Below are 13,099 nucleotides of genomic sequence, written 5' to 3' on the forward strand. Positions count from 1 at the left end.
TCTGGATGTGAAAATCTGAAGTCAAACGCAGATATTAATTTTTTCTCACGTCAGGCTCTAAAAAATAGATAAGCATAGAGCCATCAAACTTTTTCGGCTTAAATTTGTAGTGCGCGTGCGTCAGTGGGACGGTGCAAGTCTCCAAAAAGCGGCCATTCCGAATCGTTTTCTAGACTCAGCGAAGTATTGTTGATAGACTCTGCACAGAAGGAAGGTGCCGGGATAGGCTATATACCACTCTTGCAGTTTTACAGATGCAACATTGAGACGCAGACGCATTTTCCCCAAAGTAACAACTCGAATAATAATCAAAATCATAGATATTTACAAAAATTCAGCAAATTTATAGCAGATATATTCAGACTTGGCAATCCGTATTTAAGTATGGCCACCAATGGACATGCAAAAAGAAAACTTTTTGCGTTCATATTTTTCAGCACTACAATTCTTGGGTAAGTAAATCTGTGTATTTTTACTATGAAAGCAATAGTAATTATATGAAGAAAAACAATCTGGAATAAATTGCGGATACCTCGTAAAATGTAAATCTTTTCATAAAAACGTTGCAAAGTTTTCTTCAACGTATAAAAATTGACGTTACGATTATCAGTTTTACAAATTTATTCTTATTTATTTAAAGTCAACTTAATTGTTGTCTTTCATTGTGTAAATTCCTGGAGACCCTATTTTTATCCATTAACCCATTATATGCCAAAACTCTATTATTCAACTTTTTGAAAAAAAATTACATAAAAATGATAATATGAATGAAATATGAAAGGAAAACTATTTGGGGAAAAAAGTTTTATCATAAAATGAAATTATTAATTAATAATTAATTAATCATCATTTATTTAAAATTTTAGAATATTTTTAACTTTGTAACGTTTATAGCAGTCAGTTCCAAATTTAGGTACAACAATCAAAACTAAAAATTCTACTGCTCAATTAGAAATGAAAACAAGCGTCCCAAAAAAGAGAGAATGGGAAATAATGGGTTAAGATGACACAAATTTAAAAATATGAATTAAATACTTCATGTTTTAGGGTTTACATCAAATAAATCATTTTGAAATTGTATGAGTAATTTTTCTAACAATTTTTCTATTCATTAAAACTACTAATGAGATGGAGATAATATCAACTGATAATGCTGAAGTGCTTTGTTTAAATTACATTTCAAAATAGTCAATTATTTCAAGTTTATTTAATGTGGATATTAAAACAGTTTTATATATGTATAGTGTTTTTTTTATTTAATTTAATTTTTAAGAAATTTAAGTTTGTGAAAGAAATCTATGAGCCAAATGAATTTAATGTTTTGCCAAATGTGAAGTGTGTTTCATATGTTCCGTATTCTGTGCAAAGGAAAAAAAGTGTTCAAGTCCAAGTCGACATTAGAGAAAAACTCACTAAAATTTTCATTCTCAACAACGATATACAGTGAAATCTCGCTACGACGATATTCTATCTAAAGATAAATCCTTGTACAAGGATATTTTTTTAAGTCCTGCTTGGAAATGTCTGTAATCAAATGTTAAACTGCTACCTCTCGATATAACAATAATCACTCTACAACGATATTTATTCTTTGTCCACAGAGTATCGTTATATCGAGGTTTCACTGTACTGCAATTTAAAGCATATAACGTTTTGAACTATAGGAATTCTGGAATCAATTGTTATTCTTGATTCAAAAAATACTGGAAATTATTCCATAGCTATTGCATTGAACGAACTTTAATGATATTTTTTTCATGTAAAAAACACATTGAGCTTGTATGAAGTCTATCGCATTATACAGTTAAAATATAAATCCGGTGTAATGATACCGGTTATCTTAAGTTTTACAAAAACAGTAGGATTTTCGAAATCGGGCAAATATTTCTCCGAGAATTCATTTCTTTTAATATTAGGACTTTTGCTTCTTACCTTAAACTGAAATCGGCATATGTTTAGAGTAGCCATTTTTTCGCCTTTTTTGAAACTAGAATTAATAAGTGTTTTCAAACGTCTACCCAGTTACAGTATTTATCTTGACAACCCAATTTCAATGGATCCAAATCTTTGAATATACTGTAGTGTTGAAAGATCGAGTAATGTGGCATATTTTACCTACGCATTTAGGAATATTTGTAAACGTTCATGAGTTTTAGACTCACAATAATCCAAGAAGTGATTTAGATGCGGAATATAACAACATTTAAGAGATGATAAATACTGATAATGTGATGCATTAGAATTTCTACATTAACAGATTAAATCCTCAACATATTTTTCAACTGAGAAGAATTCCATTTAAAAAAATGAAGCAAAATATTAGGTAAAGATTGATAAAAAACACAAAATGTCCCAATTATCCATATGTCAAGTCCCCTTTGGTGGTAGGGTAAAAAGTTGGGAAGATGATACCTTTGTAATTATAAAAGAAGTGATGTTTTTATCATGTCGAACAAAACATAATTGTAGAAAAATTGTAGTCTTTCTATTGAACGACATAAAATACCGGAGTTATTTCCATACGATATTTGCGAATATATTGACACATAAACAAACTCGGAAATTATGAATTTTGAATTGAAATGTTATAAAAAAGGACTCTTATTTTTATATATCTGCAGTATATTGCCCTTTCAGTTCTACCGGCACTTCAAAGTACCACTAACTTTTAACTCCCGTAATACCCCTTACATACGTTGTTGGTAGTCTGAATTTTGAAGTATTAAAGCTGTATAACTACTTTACAATTACCAGATCACAGCAAAAGTGTGGGACAAGTAGTTTTTTAAATATGACCAAGATTTATGAATAAAAACTCACTTTCGTGGTCATCATTGTAAGCAGTTATAGTTGCAACTTTGCAAAGGCGTAATACTAAGGAAATAGTTCATGTGTGTGAATACGCACTATTTTTTCCCTTTTCATTATTGATCCATATTTCGGTTCATGCTACCATTTTTATAAAATAACACCTATGTTTCAAATAACCAAGCAAATTTGTGAGTGGTACTTATGAATACTGTCAGTACACGGTGATGTGTAGATTGTACGTAAACAATGGTGAACTCGAATTCAATTATAATTCGAATGTGCGGTATTTTTTATTTTTAGAACTAAATAAATGAAATATCTCTATATAAGGAGAATTTGTGGACTAAAATAAAATCCTAAAAAAAATTATATTATAGGGTTCATCATTGTATGGAGAAGCAGACCATCTTAATATCATAATGAACCACCAGATTCATACTGTTCGTGATGTATTTTCCAAATACAAGTTGTTAGTACCACCGCGTTGGTATTTATCTGTGACCAAAAAATATATAATTAATAGATTAATTAATAAAATTCAATTAGATGTTTCACCACAGTAAAAGTGTTTACTGAATTGCACTTATGTATACTACACCCCATAAAAATGTAAAATCAAACAAATTATGGTTTTCTTCGTGGTGAAATGAATAAAAAAATCCTACAACACAAATAATATTCAACATGATTTTTGAATTTGTTTTTTTATTTTCATTGTAAGCGTAGTGTGGTGACGGTACTTTGAAGTACCACGTTAATTAATTCACTGTACACCAAGTAATTTTTAGATTTTTTTTTTATTTCTAGGGCGTAGTTAGAACTAAAACGACCTACCAAAAAATGTACATGAAAATTATTTCCTTTTTTCATGATGTGTACTAAAGGTTAAGTGCAGATATAATTTATGTGTACGTAATATAATAGAGGGAGCCCTCTAAGTCCTAATGCGGCTTTTATCTCATCAACCGTTCGTCGTAAAGATATGGATCTAATTTAGAAATAATTAAAATAATCGAAATTGTGTGTGTGTTGAGTAAGCAATCACTCTGTACCAGTTTCGAGAGTGAAAATACAGTGTTTCATAAAATAAAAAAATATATAAATTTTTATGCTGTTCCCCTCTCCTCTAACTTTCAATTAGAGAATTCGTCTCTCTAGGGCAACAAAGAAAAAAATCCACGTTTCTGAGTGCATTATTCGCTGCGATATTTGAATTCAAAACTCGGCGAAAGGTTGGGAAAAAACGGCATAAACGAGGGAAAGAACTGTTGTTCGTTAGTTTATGCTGTTCTCTTTCCCAAATTTTCTCTGATTTTTATATCCAAAAAAAAAAAAAAAAAAAAATACCTCGGTGAATATTGCACTTTGAAGCGTGGAACTTTTTTTGTTGGCATCACGAGAGAGTGGGCAACGACTGCCTAATTGGAAGTTAGAAGAGGGATCGTATCAAACTTTAGATTTCTTATTTTATGAACCACTGCATCTTCGCTCTCGAAACTGGTACAGAGCGATTCTTAAACACATTTTGAGCGTTTTTTAAATAGGAACCATACCTCTACGGCGAACGGTTGATGAGACGAAAGCCGCATTAGGACTGCTGTATAAATGACATTGAATGCGCCAAGGACACTGCGACTAGAATATATTGATGATGATATGAATAAAAAGCATTTAAAAATTATCACTTAACCCTTCATCTACTGACGGCACTTTAAAGTACCAGGCTAAATAATTTTTTATGTATTTACTAGTTGTTTGAAAAACATTTTGTTTTTTTATAATTAGAGCTAAAAAAACCTACCGAATAATTTACATGATAATTATTTATTATTATCATTATATATTTATTTATCATTTCCTTCTTATTATACTTTTTATAATGTGGTAGATCAAGGGTTTAGTCTCGAGAAGCCTGGATTTCGGAGTTTGTACTGTGTTATAAAAAAGCTAACACATTCTATGTAATTCAGTCTTCCATCTGGTTAATACACATTACTTCGGTAATCTATTTTTTTGTGTTTTAATTATTGGTGATGTCAGTTCTTTTGTGAATTTCTGAATAAAAGGTAAAATTAATTTTTCGATTGAAAGAAATGATTATTTTAAAAGAAGAATAAGATGATGAGATGGAACTTATTGGCACGTACCTAATTACTATTCGACATTGGTTTTGTGCGTTGATGCGCTAACACTTTTTCGTTTCTTCATCTTTTTGAATAGTGTATTCAAAGAACCATTGTCTTCTCAGAACAGAGGCTGTAAGTTTCTTTGTGAAAACTGCCAACGTGGGTAAAAGAAGCAATTTCCGAAATGAGAACGTTAAACACATAATTTAGAAGTATTAATAAGCCTATTGATAATTTGGGAAGTAAGCAGTTTTGTAAAATTTTCATGGATGAGGGGAAACTGTAGCGAAAATGTGTCGAATCAAAAACTGCTAAAACTATGAATATTCAAAATTACAAACGTTAAGCAAATCAATACATTCGAACATCTGAAATTGAAATTCTGTAGAATTTTCAATACCTCATGCACAATTTGATAAAACCATTTTATTAAGTACTGTATTTTATTATTGATTAAAGTGCATTGCTGAGAAGCATTTAGTTTTCTAATTTCTCATTCTTTTTAAAATAAATTTTATAAATGTACTTTTTTATTATTTCACGTTTTTTCTCAAAAATGGTTTAAGGATTCAATAAATGAGAAAAAATAATTTTAATTTATAACTCTATGGTTTTTATATACGCATATGAAATCGTAGAGGAATCGGGAGGGGGAATCGTATTAAATAATTTAATAGACTTAAATCGGAGTGAATCATCAAATCAAGTGAATCATTTGCATGAAAAAATTAAAAGGAATTCAGATAGATGGGGGATGAACATATAATTATTTCTTTGGTTCCCAATTCAGGGCTGTGTGTTTAATCAATAATTTTATTGAAAGAACACGTTTATTTGGAAAGATAATTCAAAAATCACCTGCCACTCAATTAAGTATGAACAAATGCACGATACAATATAATACCTGATATTTTGATTAAATTAGCGAAAGGAAGATCCGAATTAGAAACGCGGTAATATGTAATCATATTTAAGTCTTGATGCCATTAAGTTTTCGGGTAATCGGATTACGCTGTTTTTAAAAGAAGTTTGAGTAAATAACGGCAAACGAGATTTAATTATTTCATTTCTAGCCATGTGTGTCGCCAACTTTCCACCATGACAGTTCTATAGTTATTTGACAAAGGAATAGCAATCGTTTCCATATATATATATATATATATATATTTAAAAACTTAGTCTCTACCGTTTGAATTGAATATTTATTCGTGAACCTCGTATTTTAGACATGGGCAATGAATTAAAAACAGTTTAAAAAATTGTAATCAATTGTTGATACTTGAGATGAGACGTTTATTAATTAGATAATTTTATGTAGCACAACTTTATTTATAAATGCATCTTACTTCAAATTAGAAAAGTTTAACGAGTTTTAACGAGATTGATATCATGTCTGATAGATATATCTATAATTTTAATTAACCCCTTATTAACCTGACGTGCTTCTCCAAACATGGTTTTCTTATATTTTCTAAGTACAGGCATTGTATATTTTGAGTTCGTTTCGGCATTGATGCTTCTAAGTAACTCCTAAACATCTGATTTTTACTAGTGAGCTGTTCATGAAGTTTCTATAATTACCAGCAGAATGGTTCGAAGGTACACCTCACCTGTTTTATGATAAGCCAAGCAAGAACGATTTTTAACCCTTGCAATTTGGAGGGAAATACCATATGTGGAGGAGACATATTGCTGTTTAACAATGATATAAAAGTAAGTCGGCAAACAATAAATGCCCTTTTTATACTATTTAAATCTATGTATGCCATATAAATACAGTGTGTTGCTTGAAGAGTGCAACATCCTATATTTTTTTAAATATTGGTAACAATTTTTTTTGTCACGTAATAGCACTCAAAGTACCCCTCATTTGCTTAGTATAACCCCTCAAAATTTTCCTTCTCTGGATATTTCAATGCTTGAGAGTTAAAGGGTTGAATAAATATGTTTTAAATAGTTAATAAAACAGAGTTTCTCAAATAGCGAATGAATAAATTTGAGCTCAATTTTACTCAGAAATACTCATCACGCTGCAATTATTATCGCAGATTTGCAATTCGCAGAATACATTTCAACATTGACTTTGGTCTAGATTTTTTTAGTCTCTATTATTAATTTTCAAACCTTTCTATGACTATAAGAAAAAGAAAACAGATGAGTGTCTCGAAGTTCATTTCCTAGTTTTATATCTGTTGAGCTAGAAATGGAGAAGTGCGTTATATAACTGAGCAAAACGGAGGCAGTAAAGTGCTTTAAAAAAAATAAGGCTGTTCTTGGAAAAAAGGTTTTATGGGAGCCAACAAAGCTCCGAACGGAGAAAAAAGTTATATTACTCACTGCCGAATAAAAAAATAAAAATGCTGCTATGTGAAGCAGACTCTCGTCATTGTGTTTTTTCGCTGTTGTTTAGGACTGATCAATAGATTTTGTCTACTATATCAGAGCTTGTAGAAGAAAGGGACAGAGAGGTTGTATATTCAAAAAACCTTTTAGAAAATTCCCTTTAACATATTGGATTGGATCTGGTTGCGGTACGTTACGGGATAGAGATATGCTACAGGTACTAAAACGACATTTCAAGAGTGTAAAGATTGATGGGTCACCCTAAAAAGAGAACAGTAAGAGAACCCTAGGCTTTTTTAAGTTTCGGATAGTCATTCCAAAAAACCACTTTCGGACGAAGATATTCAAGAATATTTTTGAAATAAAAAAAACATACGTGATAATAGGCTTCATTGAATCTTTATTTTTCGAAAATGCAGAAAGCATTCTGCGTATATGACATTCAAAAAAAAAAAATTCTCGTTTGGTACACGCATTTTTTATTGTATATGCTATCCTATACTAATAAAATGTTTTACATATCTCAACTCTTCTTTTTTTCCGAATTAAAAAGAATGCATCAACACCTTGCGTGTATGATAAAACAGCACATCAATGTAATTGAATAAAATTTGATTCAAAATAAAGGAAACTGTTTTATTCATAAAATTACGGAAAAGATTTGAGATCCATTCATAAATACTGGACTTATCATTTTTTTTTGAGTTTTGAAACTAAAAATTTAATTTCTATTGAGTCAATGAAATCTGCCCTTTTCACCTTTTTATGAACTGAACAGTTTTCTTTATTTTGAATCCATTTTTATTCAATTGCACTAATGTCATGCTATTTTATCATGCACGCAAGGTGTTAATATAATAAGATAGCATATACAATAATACACATCTATAGTGAAGAATTTGAAGTAAAGAACTGGTAAAATAATATTTTAAATGATATTTCTACAGCAGTTTTTCACCATGTTGAAATGTAGGAGAACCCTTAACACATATATCTATATAATATGAGAGAAAATATTTTGGATTTTTTCAGAAATGATTCCGAAAGATTTGTGTGAGGTATCCACATTAAGTTCTCATCTAGCACACTGTTCCTTTTTATAGAATAACTATTAAAAACACATTTGCAAACACCCAAAATACAATGCGCCATAAAAGAAGAATTACTCATCTTTTTTTTAACACTATCAACAAAGGACGGTATCAAGATTTAAGGAGCACAAAGAAGACTAATTTCATATTTCTATGCACATTGAAGTATCTTTACTAATTGAAACCACATAAGTTTGTTCTCGAAGTTTCGACTAAGTTAACAAATCCCATAGCACGTTATTGAAATGTGAATGAAAAATTTCATTCATTTCTTTCTCTAAAAAAATTCCAATATCTGCTCGCGTGAATTCAGTTAGAATAAATAATATCAGAAATTATACTAAAATACCAAAAGGAAAAAAAATCTACTTTTTTAGTATCGAGAGTTTTCTTAAAACGAGATATTAGGTATATTCTATATACCTCTTATACATCTCGAAAGAACTTGTTCTCCAAAAGAAATAAAGATTGGAAGTGAAAATGGATCATTTTCAGTGAAAGAGTATCAAAGATCAATCCTATAGATGATTTTTTTCTTTATTTTTTTATTCTTTTTTTCTCAGGATTTAAGACGACATGAATGAAACGAGTGAAATGGAATTTTGTTTTTACTTTTACAGTATGAGATATAAAAAGATTATTTCCACCCCTTGCGCATCTTTTTATTAAGACGCCAGAGCTTTCAGCTTGAGTGGCCACAATTATTTTTTTAGCTCATCATTTTCTGCCAGTAATCATTAAATGCCAAGAAGTGAGTTAGAAAGAACTTAAACAGAAAACTACACGTACTAAATGCGTGGGAAAAAAACATAATACGTGAATCTACTGCATAACAGGATGATTCCAAATAAGGTAACATATGAGTATTACGTTGTTTAAAACATCATGGTTTTCTCGAAAGATACATCAAAAGAGATTTTTCTTTCTTTTATCTTCTTTTGATTATGAAATATTTATATATATATTAGATGTTTATGACATGAATATTTTATAATTAGATATTTGCGTTAATTTTTTATATTAGGGTGAAATTAATGATTGTGAAAAATTTGGTTCCTTAATTTTCTAAACTAATTGAGAAAAAAGTTCTTAACCCTTAGATCAAACCCGAACTTTGGTCGCAGGGGTTCTGAGATGGGTCGTGCAAATTCACATGCAATCCAGTTATAAATCTATTTGTTGCTCTACAGGTTTCAGGGGCGTCTCAATAATTTCAGTGGATTGGACTGTGATTCAGACATTTTTTAGGGCTCTCTTGAGCCATGATTTTATATACTTATAGGGGATATTTATAATATATATTCATTATTACTTTTGTAAAACATAATTATATCACCGACTTATCTCTCGATTAGCCATGCTTTATAAGATTTTTCATGGTCATCTAAATTTCGATACGTCCGGTAAGATACGTTTCCGATTAAGCCTTCCTATGTCTCCAAAAGACTTTGATCACTCCAAAAAATTGAAACCTATTTTTGCCTCTACCGACTGTTTTGAATACAGTTTCTTTCCTAATACCATAGTTAAATGGAACCAACTCAACTCTGCTATTGTTGATTCCCCTACGATAAGGCTACTGATTTCTTGTTCAACGTTACAAAATATCTGTGTGCAAATCAACCACATCCTCTTTTGTAGGCTTCTCGGCCAACAATATTGCATAAATAAATAAATACATAAATATCGGCACTCGAAAAGGCATAACATATATTATTAACATAAAGCACAGGAATGCTGAAAAATATTTATTCAAAAACAAACACTAAAAAAATTAATAAAGATTCACATAATGTAATTGACGAAAGTCTTTGAAACTAAAGAAAGGAATACATAATTTTTAGAAAAAATTATAAATAATTTCTAGAATTAAAGGACAATAATGTAAAAATTGCTGAAAGATATACTGCAATTGAAAATTAACGACAAATATAATTACAAAATTTATATAAAAAAAACTCCATGCTTAGTGCAAGCTTTTAATAATTTGTTACCCCCTCTTATTCGAGGCCCTGGCTCAGACTCCGTTGGCTCACCCGTTAAGACACCACAAAAAAATTCTAAATAGACGAATGGGCCGCGAATTATTCGTGATGATTGTTTTGGGCCATGGATGAAAAGGGATAAACAACTGACATAAAACAATTCAAAACTACATCTAGTTAAACGATACTGTACTAAGTTTTTTCCCCATAAAATAATATGAGAACACTGCAACTGATACTTTTCCATCAATTTTCTTCGTCCTAAAGACATTTATTGCGAAACATTAGCATTATATTGTATGGATGTTATGTAAATTTTTTTGTTACTTTCGTGCTGGCAAACTACTTCAAAGACTAAATTGAAATTGATACTAATTTCGTGGGAGATAAGATGATTATTCTCGAGATAAGAATAAAAATGACCGTTTTATTTTTGTCTTTTGAACTAGGTATTTTTTGCACAAATCTTAATTATGAATCTAATTGTTTATCAGATTTGGCCGTGATTTTCGATTAGATAAGCAAGTAAATTCTAACATTCACGAGCAAAATTTTAGCGGTTTGAAACGATGAGTGAGTTTCGATTGCGGAGGTTCAAGTATCGCTGTTATTTTGTGTGATACGTGTACTTTTTTTATAAAGAAAAATGAAAATAATTGAACAAGAAAAAAACAAGAGTATAGAAATTTCTTCGATGATAAATTTCAGACTTTGATTACTTATTCAGTCAAAAATAAAAATTTTCTTCATTGATCATGATTTTACGATTATTTATTTTGATTTCCGATCAAAGAAATCAATGTCATCACAGTTAAAGAGTTTCTCGTTGCTTTTCTCTTACTTCAATATTTCATTCAGTGAAAATGTTTTGAAACATAGTTGACCGTGTGATTTATGATCTTTAGCTTTACTAGCTACTTATATGGGAAGCAAGTCAAGCAGGTTATTTATCTATCAATCCTAATAATTTTGAAGTTTTCTCGTACGAGTATTTTAATTCTACAAATACAATAAATCTGCTTCCCAAAACAAACAGAGAAAGGTAATCTTGTTTGATTTTATTCAACGTTGTTCCAATCAAATAGTACGGCTAAGTGGTTAGCGCAACAAATTTTCGTTCCAGCAGAGATGTTTTCATTTATACGCGGGAGGGGGAGAATCAGTTTTTAAATAGACAAATAAATTACGCTTGTAGAAGAAATGATCGTTATACAGGGTGATTCTAAATACGTGGAACAAACTTTAAGAGGTAATATAAGACATCTAAACAAGCATTTTTATTCATATAATAATATCTAGTCGAATCACAATATCAAACACGGTGGAGGGTGTCTTTAGGGAGTGTACACACAGCAGCATTTCACCAAAAGAAGATTTATTGATGTATTTTCCGCGACATGTGCTATCACCCACTCGAGGGTGCAGTGGATTGTAATGTGGTAGGCCTCCTCGTGGCACAACCTGGGTAACGCAAAATTTACCACAAGACATTATACTGCTTGCCATTGTTTGACGCAGCATAAGTTTGATGGTCCTCACACGAATGAAAACCAAACTAAAAGCAATCCAATCCGAAGGTGCATATGCACCATTAAAAACCAATTTTTTTTAAAACCAGTTTGGTTTTTATTCATGCGTGGACCATCAAGGTCATGCTGCGCCAAACAATAACAAGCCAAGCGCGGATCCAGAAAATTGTGTTGGGAGGCGATTTATTTGTGTAAGAGGTGTTCTCTCTCTCCTCTCTCTCTCCGTTTGATTGCTCTGTAAAATACGGAACACAATTTTTTTCCATATTATTCAGCTCTTGGGTGTAGTGATCGCCCGCCTCTGGAGCCTTACTGTGATATATATGTATACTGTAGTTAGAAATAGTATAATTGACTCACACTTCTTCACTTTTATTACGCCACATAACGGTTTATAGCTATATTAGTTTATATTTATAGCTACATAACGGTGATTGAACTCGTGACATGAAAATGCCAACTCCAATAAAAACGCTTGCATATCATAGAATCTTGGTACCTTCGAACCATTCATTGGCAAATGTAAACGGAGGTGTTTCTATAATTTTGAATGAAAATTATAGTTGATTCAAAGTTTTAATAAAATGTGGAACATGATCGGAAAAAAATAGATATTCAGCTGCGACAATGACATGTCCTTGAAATAGTGATTGCAGGTAATATAAAATTGAAAATTTTTATATAACCTTCAACTAAAAAAATACCATTCGACAAAATTTGCGCTATTCTTTATTGTTGGAATATAAATTCATTCCCCGTAAAATTTAGGTGAAAACTCATCGAGATATCAATGATTGAATTTCTTGATTTTTTCCCCTTTTCGAAGTCTTGAAAATTTTTGAGATTTTTTATTTTGGTACGTAAAAAGTGAAGAAAAAACAAGAATTTCAAAATCATCGATATCTTGATGTATTTTCATCCAAATGCCACAGGGATTCATTAAAAGGAAAAATTACAGGATTTCATTAAAATATTAAAAAAATAGGTATTTGGTTTTGTTCTCATCACCAACAACATCCTTTTTCGTTTTTTCTCGCAAAATTTATATTATTAATTTTAATATACTAATTTATTTATTATACTACACACTATTTATTTTTCCATTATTTTGTTGATAATTCGGCACAAGTATGTGTACCTTCATTTTTAACTGTTTTAAATGGTTTTAGAGGGTTTTAATGATTCTTTTTTCAGGATAAGACCTGAGGGACATA

General features: G+C 30.5%; 1 pseudogene across 1 annotated transcript in view; it reads left to right on the top strand.

Moving 5' to 3' along the window:
* Positions 1-222: 222 nt before the first annotated feature.
* LOC149080100 (glycine receptor subunit alpha-2-like) overlaps positions 223-13,099 on the top strand; it is a 41,200-nt pseudogene continuing 28,323 nt past the window's right edge. Inside the window, exon 1 of the transcript XR_016193527.1 lies at positions 223-452. The product of XR_016193527.1 is annotated as a glycine receptor subunit alpha-2-like (transcript). The remainder of the gene's footprint in view (positions 453-13,099) is intronic.

Source organism: Pholcus phalangioides, unplaced genomic scaffold (assembly GCF_987345545.1).
Source record: "Pholcus phalangioides strain wild (caught in Gottingen) unplaced genomic scaffold, Ppha-v1.0 ptg000011l_1, whole genome shotgun sequence".
Classification (NCBI taxonomy): domain Eukaryota; kingdom Metazoa; phylum Arthropoda; class Arachnida; order Araneae; family Pholcidae; genus Pholcus; species Pholcus phalangioides.